Source organism: Acartia tonsa, chromosome 3 (assembly GCF_053477335.1).
Source record: "Acartia tonsa isolate MP-2025a chromosome 3, ASM5347733v1, whole genome shotgun sequence".
In the NCBI taxonomy this organism is placed as follows: Eukaryota; Metazoa; Arthropoda; class Copepoda; order Calanoida; family Acartiidae; genus Acartia; species Acartia tonsa.
The window spans coordinates 26,546,787-26,561,473 of record NC_137262.1 but is presented as its reverse complement, the minus strand read 5'-3'; positions in this window follow the sequence as shown (position 1 = coordinate 26,561,473).

Genomic DNA, 14,687 nt, shown 5'->3' with positions numbered 1-14,687 from the left:
ACATATCTAAAATTCACTTGGTACTATTTAAAACTAACACACCTTTACTTTTTAGTAATTTTTAAGATCTTGGTTAATAGCGCATAATGCAGAGCTAGATTTTTAAATCATTTTAGTTGTGAGCCAGATCGGGGTGAGTCGGAGGGGTGAGCTAGATCGGTTCGGCTCACCTCGATCTGGCTCACCACTAAATGATTTAAAGATCCAGCTCAGATAAATTTATTATTCTCATAGCAGACCAAGATCAATGAAAATGATTGAAACAAACATTAGCCGACACGAGTTTTTTTTTTTTATAAAAGTATTTGGTGAAAATAATACCGTAAGCTGCGATAATTTGATGTGATAATACTTGTTATATATATTTTTAAAAATTTTTAATTCGTCAGAAGAAAACACCTTATTCCTTAATTTTAGAGACTGCACTGTAATAGAAATAATTTGTAACTAGCGGGCAGCTATGGTAAGCTTTCAAAAGTCAGTTGTTTTCATGCATTTCTGATGCTGCCCTTTCCTTAGTCAAATGATATAGCAGGCTACTAACATAGTTATCTTTAGCACAATATTAAGTAAAATCTTACCAAAATTTAAAACATGCCAATAATAATTACACCTTTTATTCTAAGCACTTGTATAAAAGTCAAATATCAAGTAAACAAGGATGATAACTTCCATCAGTAGCAAAACATAGAAAAATATATAGATATATAGAATCTTAAAAAGCAGCCAAGAAAATATCATTTCCCATTTACCTTATCTTATGGACAGATAGTCAACACGAATTGTAGAGTAGCTTTGATACTAGAATACTTTTTAAGTTTTCCTAAATCATAAAAAATTTTACTTTTAACTTTCTTAGAAAAAATATCTAATTGTTCTCTAAATGTGATAAATTAAAGTATTATTTTAAATGAATTAAAATAAAACATATTTATATTTATTCTTATAGATACCAAATAAATTTATCATTTATGTAATTACTAATTAACCTGATATAAAAGTAACAGGATGTCTTGCTGTGCGCACTCCAACCCCTCCCCCCCGGCCCCCCTCCTAAAATGACCTAAAGAGGCGCAACCGCTAGTAGACAATAAAGGATGCTATGATCCATGAAAGCGAAGCCCAGCAAGGCAGGTTAACTATTATTTGATTATTCTAGTGTTGCAGCTCTTTTAATCTCAAGTTGTACTACGTATCTTTCACAAACGTTTTAAGCACCCTGCAATTTTATGTAAGCAATTTTGCATATCGAGTATTTTCCATTTTTTTTTCAGTGGTTGCATTCAATCAATAATTTTTTATACTCATTTTTCTGATTTACTGATTTATAAACCTTAGCCTTTATGGATATTAAACTATTTTTCTTGTATTAATTCTAATCCGGTGGATAGGAACCGGTTCTCATCCATACGAAAAAAACTATGCCTAGCATCGTATTATATCCCACTTTCTACAAATATAAAAATGTACGATCATAAGATTAAAACCAGTTTTTTTAGCCGGTGCCTTCGGCACCTCGGGGCTAAAAAAACTAGTTTTAATCTCATAATTGTACATTCTATATCCGCGGAAAGCCGTTTTACAATACGATGCGAGAAATAACTATTAAAATTAATTTTATTCTACACTAATGACTTTTTAATCAAAGGGGTTATCGAGATCTCTATGGACAAACAATCAAGAAAACCTTACTACTTTACATTAAAGGATAAATATTAGATAATGCTATAAGAGATCATATTTTTGTGTTTATTAGTCCTTCTGTATATTCAGGGATGGAGGGGACATCAGACTGTGTTAACAAAGTTTTATAACAAACTTTTTAAAAAAATTTTGATTGGTTGTTTCTAATCTAGTAGTGTTTAAACTTTTCAATCAATAATTCCAATCAACATTTGTGATGTATATTTATATCTTCCACTTATCCCTAATATCCCTGTGTATATGGAGCATGTTTCTGACATATGACAGCGCAAAACCACTTCTCTAAGTTCCATTATATTGTTAAGAACAATTAGGGAATACACAACATAAATACATTGCCAACTTTATAGTATACTGGATGTATTAATTAGGGAACACACAACATAAATACATTACTAATTTTATAGTATACTGGATGTATTAATTAGGGAACACACAACATAAATACATTGCCAACTTTATAGTATACTGGATGTATTAATTAGGGAACATACAACATAAATACATTGCCAACTTTATAGTATACTGGATGCATTAATTAGGGAACACACAACATAAATACATTGTCAACTTTATAGTATACTGGATGTATTAATTAGGGAACATACAACATAAATACATTGCCAACTTTATAGTATACTGGATGTATTAATTAGGGAACATACAACATAAATACATTGCCAACTTTATAGTATACTGGATGTATTAATTAGGGAACACACAACATAAATACATTACTAATTTTATAGTATACTGGATGTATTAATTAGGGAACATACAACATAAATACATTGCCAACTTTATAGTATACTGGATGTATTAATTAGGGAACACACAACATAAATACACTGCCAACTTTATAGTATACTGGATGTATTAATTAGGGAACATACAACATAAATACATTACTAATTTTATAGTATACTGGATGTATTAATTAGGGAACACACAACATAAATACATTGCCAACTTTATAGTATACTGGATGTATTAATTAGGGAACATACAACATAAATACATTGCCAACTTTATAGTATACTGGATGCATTAATTAGGGAACACACAACATAAATACATTGTCAACTTTATAGTATACTGGATGTATTAATTAGGGAACATACAACATAAATACATTGCCAACTTTATAGTATACTGGATGTATTAATTAGGGAACATACAACATAAATACATTGCCAACTTTATAGTATACTGGATGTATTAATTAGGGAACACACAACATAAATACATTACTAATTTTATAGTATACTGGATGTATTAATTAGGGAACATACAACATAAATACATTGCCAACTTTATAGTATACTGGATGTATTAATTAGGGAACACACAACATAAATACATTGCCAACTTTATAGTATACTGGATGTATTAATTAGGGAACACACAACATAAATACACTGCCAACTTTATAGTATACTGGATGTATTAATTAGGGAACACACAACATAAATACATTGCCAAGTTTATAGTATACTGGATGTTTTAAATAGGGAACACACAACATAAATACATTGCCAACTTTATAGTATACTGGATGTATTAATTAGGGAACACACAACATAAATACATTGCCAAGTTTAAAGTATACTGGATGTATTAATTAGGGAACACACAACATAAATACATTGCCAACTTTATAGTATACTGGATGTATTAATTAGGGAACACACAACATAAATACATTGCTAACTTTATAGTATACTGGATGTATTAATTAGGGAACACACAACATAAATACATTGCCAACTTTATAGTATACTGGATGTATTAATTAGGGAACATACAACATAAATACATTGCCAACTTTATAGTATACTGGATGTATTAATTAGGGAACACACAACATAAATACATTGCCAAGTTTATAGTATACTGGATGTATTAATTAGGGAACACACAACATAAATACATTGCTAACTTTTTAGTATACTGGATGTATTAATTAGGGAACACACAACATAAATACATTGCCAACTTTATAGTATACTGGATGTATTAATTAGGGAACACACAACATAAATACATTGCCAACTTTATAGTATACTGGATGTATTAATTAGGGAACACACAACATAAATACATTGCCAACTTTATAGTATACTGGATGTATTAATTAGGGAACATACAACATAAATACATTGCCAACTTTATAGTATACTGGATGTATTAATTAGGGAACACACAACATAAATACATTACCAATTTTACATTATACTGGAGATATTTTTTGGATAATATAACTCTGGAAAAAATTTAGTAACCGCCAATAAACAAAAGAATTTAGTATTTAATTTAAACAAATTTAAAAAAAATTATGTTTAGGGTACTTGTGGTTTCACCCCTAGCCTTTGGGGACAAAGCACCAAGAAAGGGAGGATATAAATAAACCCCCACACGTTTTACTTGTTTCACTTATTTGACTGCTTAAATCTGTAGTTCCCATTCTTTAAAAAAATAGCCTTTAAAAAAAACCAATGCTCTCATTTATTGACTTAAAAACTTTAATAAAATCTTGATTAGTTGGTTCAAACTGGCGGAGTTCTAACTTTTCCATCAATAATTTTAATCTACAGATAGTGTATTTTTTTAGATTAGGGGTTGCTTTAATTTATTGCACATTGTCTTTTACTTTGATCCCTGGGAATAAAAAAATGGATGCATTTCAATCCTCCACTTGAAATCACTAAAATAGTAACTTAATATAATTCATCCATTAGATTTATTATATCTAATATATACTAATGCAACCTTATTAATGGTCCGATTTTGTACAGTACATATTCTGTACAAGTGAGTTTTACTCAAATTTTAAAACTATTGTTAAAAGATTTATTTGGTAAAACAAAGATGTTTTAAAGCAAATATTAATTGAAACATTTAAAACCGTATCTTATTGTTTATTTGCCATCGTACTTTTTATAATAGCGTACATTGTCAGTCTAGTGGGTATTTGTAACCAGCTTACACACACACACACACTTACACACACAAATAAGGATTTGCGTAAACGTGTTTGTTTATTATTTTGCAAAAATGGCTTTAATGGCTGAAAGAAAATATAGTTATATTCTAAATTAATAATCAACACAAATTTTGCATTTATTAGTGTGAGAGGTTAGACCTCTCTCCACGCACCTTGAAACATACTCCGCTTATGATTGCGGAATAAAGCGTCCATTCGCCCATCAGACAACCAACTCTCTGAGATGCACGACCTTTGTCTGAGAAGTCCTAACTGTGCATGGTAACGAGTTGCGCCTGTTTTTGGGCCAAGGCATTCCCCCCACTCTGACTATTTACGTCGCACATCTGACATAGTAGCAGTGGGAACCATTTTTACCGTCTTTAGTTATGACGCGGTGTCGGACCGAGATTCGAACCTATTACCTTCCCGACGACGAGCGGATGCGCTACGTGTTGAGCCACAGTCGCGGGTAGTGTGAGAGGTTTGTCTCTTAATTAAGATCACTAAAACGGCTCAATCTGCTAGGATTATAGTTACTATATATCCTTTGTCTGTCTCACAGAACTAATAGTATCAGAAGCTTATAAAATTTTTTACAGCTTCTTTACTATTAGACGTTTTTTTTGCTATAAATAATTTTTATTTAAAACAATTTTTAATATAAAAATTGTATTCATAAATTCAAAGATAAAAATATTAAAATCTCATTTGAATTTCTGAAAAATTGTGTGCTAATATCCCCCCCCCCCTCCCCCTCCTCTCTAGTAATGGGGTGCTGAGAACTCGAACACTTTTCCCAAAACAAGAGAATTAGTTTTTGATAAAAAGTTGGTAGAAAAAGTTTATGAGAAAGTTAGAGTTAGCAAGAAGTACACAAAACTGTTCCTTCAATGTTGTAATAAATTTTATCTTCATTAGTGGCTTGTCCCAGGCCCTAATATATGGGTTGGGAATAACAACCTCTATTTTTTGGGGGGGTTGGGAGGGGATAAGGGACAATATTTATTCTCGGGACAATACATCCGCCAAATAGCCAAAAACCTACCCTTAACTACAGCCGTTTGCAATCCTAAGCAGAAATTCAGACAAAAATATATCCTGTAACTACAGTATTTAGGATGATTTTAAACTTAATTCCTGATACTTCAGTATAAAACATTAATATTTACAAAAGCAAAGCTTTAATAGACAGAAGGTCAGACAAACGAACGTTACTTTATAATGTTCAACATCATTTAGAAGTTTAAATAAAAATACCATTTAAATCTATTTAAAATTTACTTAAATACAAGATGCTTAATATAAACATGCTTATATGTTCAGACTTGATTACAGAGACACTTTGCTTATAACATTATACCTAATAGTCCTAGGAATCCAAAAAGCTTGTTAAAGTAGCTAAAAATATGAATGTCTCTAGATTGTGTAAACACCTTGACACAGCGAGAATAGATAAATGAAACAGGGAATTGGTATTGATAATACAATAGATATACATCACTAGATGCACAATTACAGAATTGGTATTGATAATACAATAGATATACATCACTAGATGCACAATTACAGAATTGGTATTGATAATACAATAGATATGCATCACTAGATGCACAATTACAGAATTGGTATTGATAATACAATAGATATACATCACTAGATGCACAATTACAGAATTGGTATTGATAATACAATAGATATACATCACTAGATGCACAATTACAGAATTGGTATTGATAATACAATAGATATACATCACTAGATGCACAATTACAGAATTGGTATTGATAATACAATATATATGCATCACTTGATGCACAATTACAGAATTGGTATTGATAATACAATAGATATACATCACTAGATGCACAATTACAGAATTGGTATCGATAATACAATAGATATATATCACTAGATGCACAATTACAGAATTGGTATTGATAATACAATAGATATACATCACTAGATGCACAATTACAGAATTGGTATTGATAATACAATAGATATACATCACTAGATGCACAATTACGGAATTGGTATTGATAATACAATAGATATGCATCACTAGATGCACAATTACAGAATTGGTATTGATAATACAATAGATATACATCACTAGATGCACAATTACAGAATTGGTATTGATAATACAATAGATATACATCACTAGATGCACAATTACAGAATTGGTATTGATAATACAATAGATATACATCACTAGATGCACAATTACAGAATTGGTATTGATAATACAATATATATGCATCACTTGATGCACAATTACAGAATTGGTATTGATAATACAATAGATATGCATCACTTGATGCACAATTACAGAATTGGTATTGATAATACAATAGATATACATCACTAGATGCACAATTACAGAATTGGTATTGATAATACAATAGATATATATCACTAGATGCACAATTACAGAATTGGTATTGATAATACAATAGATATACATCACTAGATGCACAATTACAGAATTGGTATTGATAATACAATAGATATACATCACTAGATGCACAATTACGGAATTGGTATTGATAATACAATAGATATGCATCACTAGATGCACAATTACAGAATTGGTATTGATAATACAATAGATATACATCACTAGATGCACAATTACAGAATTGGTATCGATAATACAATAGATATATATCACTAGATGCACAATTACAGAATTGGTATTGATAATACAATAGATATACATCACTAGATGCACAATTACAGAATTGGTATTGATAATACAATAGATATACATCACTAGATGCACAATTACAGAATTGGTATTGATAATACAATAGATATACATCACTAGATGCACAATTACAGAATTGGTATTGATAATACAATAGATATACATCACTAGATGCACAATTACAGAATTGGTATTGATAATACAATATATATGCATCACTTGATGCACAATTACAGAATTGGTATTGATAATACAATAGATATACATCACTAGATGCACAATTACAGAATTGGTATCGATAATACAATAGATATATATCACTAGATGCACAATTACAGAATTGGTATTGATAATACAATAGATATACATCACTAGATGCACAATTACAGAATTGGTATTGATAATACAATAGATATACATCACTAGATGCACAATTACGGAATTGGTATTGATAATACAATAGATATGCATCACTAGATGCACAATTACAGAATTGGTATTGATAATACAATAGATATACATCACTAGATGCACAATTACAGAATTGGTATTGATAATACAATAGATATACATCACTAGATGCACAATTACAGAATTGGTATTGATAATACAATAGATATACATCACTAGATGCACAATTACAGAATTGGTATTGATAATACAATATATATGCATCACTTGATGCACAATTACAGAATTGGTATTGATAATACAATATATATGCATCACTTGATGCACAATTACAGAATTGGTATTGATAATACAATAGATATACATCACTAGATGCACAATTACAGAATTGGTATTGATAATACAATAGATATATATCACTAGATGCACAATTACAGAATTGGTATTGATAATACAATAGATATACATCACTAGATGCACAATTACAGAATTGGTATTGATAATACAATAGATATACATCACTAGATGCACAATTACGGAATTGGTATTGATAATACAATAGATATGCATCACTAGATGCACAATTACAGAATTGGTATTGATAATACAATATATATACATCACTAGATGCACAATTACAGAATTGGTATTGATAATACAATAGATATACATCACTAGACGCACAATTACAGAATTGGTATTGATAATACAATAGATATACATCACTAGATGCACAATTACAGAATTGGTATTGATAATACAATAGATATACATCACTAGACGCACAATTACAGAATTGGTATTGATAATACAATAGATATACATCACTAGATGCACAATTACAGAATTGGTATTGATAATACAATAGATATACATCACTAGATGCACAATTACAGAATTGGTATTGATAATACAATAGATATGCATCACTAGATGCACAATTACAGAATTGGTATTGATAATACAATATATATACATCACTAGATGCACAATTACAGAATTGGTATTGATAATACAATAGATATACATCACTAGATGCACAATTACAGAATTGGTATTGATAATACAATAGATATGCATCACTAGATGCACAATTACAGAATTGGTATTGATAATACAATAGATATACATCACTAGATGCACAATTACAGAATTGGTATTGATAATACAATAGATATACATCACTAGATGCACAATTACAGAATTGGTATTGATAATACAATAGATATACATCACTAGATGCACAATTACAGAATTGGTATTGATAATACAATAGATATACATCACTAGATGCACAATTACAGAATTGGTATTGATAATACAATAGATATGCATCACTAGATGCACAATTACAGAATTGGTATTGATAATACAATAGATATACATCTCTAGATGCACAATTACAGAATTGGTATTGCTAATACAATAGATTTACATTACTAGATGCACAATTACAGAATTGGTATTGATAATCCAATAGATATACATCACTAGATGCACAATTACAGAATTGGTATTGATAATACAATAGATATGCATCACTAGATGCACAATTACAGAATTGTTATTGATAATACAATAGATATACATCACTAGATGCACAATTACAGAATTGGTATCGATAATACAAGGGATATACATCACTAGATGCACAATTACAGAATTGGTATTGATAATACAATAGATATGCATCACTAGATGCACAATTACAGAATTGGTATTGATAATACAATAGATATACATCACTAGATGCACAATTACAGAATTGGTATCGATAATCCAATAGATATACATCACTAGATGCACAATTACAGAATTGGTATTGATAATACAATAAATATACATCACTAGATGCACAATTACAGAATTGGTATTGATAATACAATAGATATGCATCACTAGATGCACAATTACAGAATTGGTATTGATAATACAATAGATATACATCACTAGATGCACAATTACAGAATTGGTATTGATAATACAATAGATATACATCACTAGATGCACAATTACAGAATTGGTATTGATAATACAATAGATATGCATCACTAGATGCACAATTACAGAATTGGTATTGATAATACAATAGATATACATCACTAGATGCACAATTACAGAATTGGTATCGATAATACAATAGATATACATCACTAGATGCACAATTACAGAATTGGTATTGATAATACAATAGATATACATCACTAGATGCACAATTACAGAATTGGTATTGATAATACAATAGATATACATCACTAGATGCACAATTACAGAATTGGTATTGATAATACAATAGATATGCATCACTAGATGCACAATTACAGAATTGGTATTGATAATACAATAGATATACATCTCTAGATGCACAATTACAGAATTGGTATTGCTAATACAATAGATTTACATCACTAGATGCACAATTACAGAATTGGTATTGATAATCCAACAGATATACATCACTAGATGCACAATTACAGAATTAGTATTGATAATACAATAGATATACATCACTAGATGCACAATTACAGAATTGGTATTGATAATACAATAGATATGCATCACTAGATGCACAATTACAGAATTGGTATTGATAATACAATAGATATACATCACTAGATGCACAATTACAGAATTGGTATCGATAATACAATAGATATACATCACTAGATGCACAATTACAGAATTGGTATTGATAATACAATAGATATACATCACTAGATACAGAATTGGTATTGATAATACAATAGATATACATCACTAGATGCACAATTACAGAATTGGTATTGATAATACAATATATATACATCACTAGATGCACAATTACAGAATTGGTATCGATAATACAATAGATATACATCACTAGATGCACAATTACAGAATTGGTATCGATAATACAATAGATATACATCACTAGATGCACAATTACAGAATTGGTATTGATAATACAATAGATATACATCACTAGATACAGAATTGGTATTGATAATACAATAGATATACATCACTAGATGCACAATTACAGAATTGGTATTGATAATACAATAGATATACATCACTAGATGCACAATTACAGAATTGGTATCGATAATACAATAGATATACATCACTAGATGCACAATTACAGAATTGGTATTGATAATACAATAGATATACATCACTAGATACAGAATTGGTATTGATAATACAATAGATATACATCACTAGATGCACAATTACAGAATTGGTATTGATAATACAATATATATGCATCACTAGATGCACAATTACAGAATTGGTATTGATAATACAATAGATATACATCTCTAGATGCACAATTACAGAATTGGTATTGCTAATACAATAGATTTACATCACTAGATGCACAATTACAGAATTGGTATTGATAATCCAATAGATATACGTATATCACTGGATTCATAATTACATAAATAATTAATTATAGCATCGTAATATAGACAGCTTTCCGCGGATTATAAGACTAATTTTATTTTCGTCGGCCCCGAAGGCCCTGGCTAAAAAAACAGGTATTATTTTTTGGATTCTTATTCTAATATTTTGGAAAGTTATATAAAATACAATCCGATACAAGATTTTTCAGTATGTCCCAGAACCATAAGCGGATAATTTATACTGTAATTGTTATTTATCGCATCGTATTATAGACAGTTTTCATCGGATATTGAAATGATATATTATAATTTCGAAACCAATTTTGGTAGCCCTACAGGGCCGAATAAAATTATGATACTCTATTGTCTTTTTCTATTCTTTCAGTATCTATTTTTATACATTTATTGATAATCCTTAAACTATTTATTTTTAGAACATCATTTATATTTTTCAATACATTTACAAATTCTTTTGTATAAAGTTTAATAAAACTAAGTAATGCCTTGACGTAAAACTTTAAAATTATAAAATGTACAAAATTAAAATTAATATGAAATTAAAATATAGTATTTAGGTGCTTTCCCTCAAAGTTACAAACGAGCACTGTCCCCTCTATTTTTTTGAAATAAATTGAAAAAAAGGGAAAAGGGTTGGTTCTACGTTTAACCCCTGCGGGGCTACCCAGCTACCAATTTAAACTAACATAACCTGTCCTAAAATAATAAATAAACCAAAGGAAAAAACTATACACCTATTCAAAATTTAAATAATTATATCCACTGATAATAATATTAAATAACGAGTTTTTTTAGATTAATTTATCTGTTAATCTATTCATTAAAAATTCAATAAAACTACTCAAAGTTTTTGATCCAACGAATATGATAACGTAGTTATAAAACTTTGTTTACTTGTGTGATTTACTGTCTAATGTAACTTCCCTTCTCAAAGATAGATGGACAGAATTAGGAAAAAAGTGCCAAAAACGAAGTACGGACCTAATCAGAGAACAGTTTACAGAGCAGCTTCGATACCAAAAAATTAAGATAAATGTGGAAAAATAAATTTAGTTGAAAGCTTAATCAAGATTTCATTGAACCTTCTATTCATTTCTTTTACACCATACTTACAGAGTGACACACTTATTTTCACCAATAAAAAATATGCAACGGGTACTCCAAGGATCGAAGGGATAGACAATAGGCATAAATTAATTCACATCTCTTACACAACACAATTAGACAAGAAAAAAAACATTTTATGAGTAAAAAAACACGTTTTTGTTTTATATTATAGGTTAGGTTAGGTTGAGTAAGGATTAAGGATTACAGTATCACGTTGGACTAAGTCACCATAAGGTTGGTACCATCATGATATAGAAACATAAAGAATGAAATAATGGATAACGGTTGGTTTCTGTGTTAGGTTGTCCATGAAAGGAAGGAATTTAAACTTTAACCGGTTCTAAGCAATAATAAAAAAAAGCATCACATCTTTTTTCCATGAATGACATAATCTAAATTATAACATCAATCCCTGTTTTATTGAACCAGACTCCTTGGGACCAATAAAATAAACATTGATCATATAATATTTCATTTTACTGCCCGCAGAAAATTGTCTATAACACCCTGTAATAGTAAACTATACGCTATATACATACACACATAGTTTATCAAAAAAAGTTTCAGCAAAATTAAAACTTTTTAATAGACTTAAAAGTTTTGCACTATATTTTCTCATATTCCGTGTGTGTGTGTATGTGTGTGTGTTTGAATGTGTGTAAGTGTGTATAAGAAATTGTCAAGATATGGGGAGAAAGGGGGGGGGGGGTAAGGGTCAGGTCAAGAAAAGAATATTTTTTTCAGTAAAAGTGTATAACAATCTTTAAAATCACGTACTACTGCTAAGTCAGGCGTGTTACATTAAACTTACCATTTAACTTCCAGACAAAGGTCATGCAATTAAAATTTTGGTTGTCTTGTGCTTCAATAAGAGAAACAACAAAAAAGAAACTAAAAAGGAGTTAACTCTCAATGGATAAGACAATGGACAATGAATAAATAATGATTAACAAAAATACCCATTCTGTTTATTATAAATATTAGTTAAAAAATTTTAACAATATCAATTGAAACCAACCAATGAAAATTCGACACAAGTACTGGACGTTTTGTAGATAACGTATAATTTGGAGCCCAATGTCTCTCGCTAAGGTAACTAGTAACCCTAAATGAAACAAAATTATTTGAATTACTTTAATTCCTATCTCTGGGTTTAGAGTTTAAAGTTTGTGGTATCGTGGGGATTATTCAAGTATTTCTAGGCATATATGCAGTTGAAATAACAGTTTGTGGTATCATGGAGATTATTCAAGTATTTCTAGGCAGATATGCAGTTTAAATAACAGTTTGTGGTTTCATGGGGATTATTCAAGTATTTCTAGGCATATATGCAGTTGATATAACAGTTTGTGGTATCATGGGGATTATTCAAGTATTTCTAGGCATATATGCAGTTAATATAACAGTTTGTGGTATCATGGAGATTATTCAAGTATTTCTAGGCAGATATGCAGTTATTATAACAGTTTGTGGTATCATGGGGATTATTCAAGTATTTCTAGGCATATATGCAGTTAATATAACAGTTTGTGGTATCGTGGGGATTATTCAAGTATTTCTAGGCAGATATGCAGTTTAAATAACAGTTTGTGGTATCATGGAGATTATTCAAGTATTTCTAGGCATATATGCAGTTGAAATAACAGTTTGTGGTATCATGGAGATTATTCAAGTATTTCTAGGCATATATGCAGTTTAAATAACAGTTTGTGGTATCATGGAGATTATTCAATCTACCACATGTAAGCAAGTACCTGCAGTTTAAATAACAGTTTGTGGTATCACGGAGATTATTCAAGTATTTCTAGGCATATATGTAGTTGAAATAACAGTTTGTGGTATCATGGGGATTATTCAAGTATTTCTAGGCAGATATGCAGTTTAAATAACAGTTTGTGGTATCATGGAGATTATTCAAGTATTTCTAGGCAGATATGCAGTTAATATAACAGTTTGTGGTATCATGGGGATTATTCAAGTATTTCTAGGCATATATGCAGTTGATATAACAGTTTGTGGTATCATGGGGATTATTCAAGTATTTCTAGGCATATATGCAGTTTAAATAACAGTTTGTAATATCGTGGGGATTATTCAAGTATTTCTAGGCTGATATGCAGTTTAAAAAACAGTTTGTAGTATCATGGAAATTATTCAAGTATTCTAGGCATATATGCAGTTAATATAACAGTTTGTGGAATCATGGGGATTATTCAAGTATGTCTAGGCAGATATGCAGTTTAAATAACAGTTTGTGGTATCATAGGGATTATTCAAGTATTTCTAGGCATATATGCAGTTGAAATAACAGTTTGTGGTATCATGGGGATTATTCAAGTATTTCTAGGCATATATGCAGTTA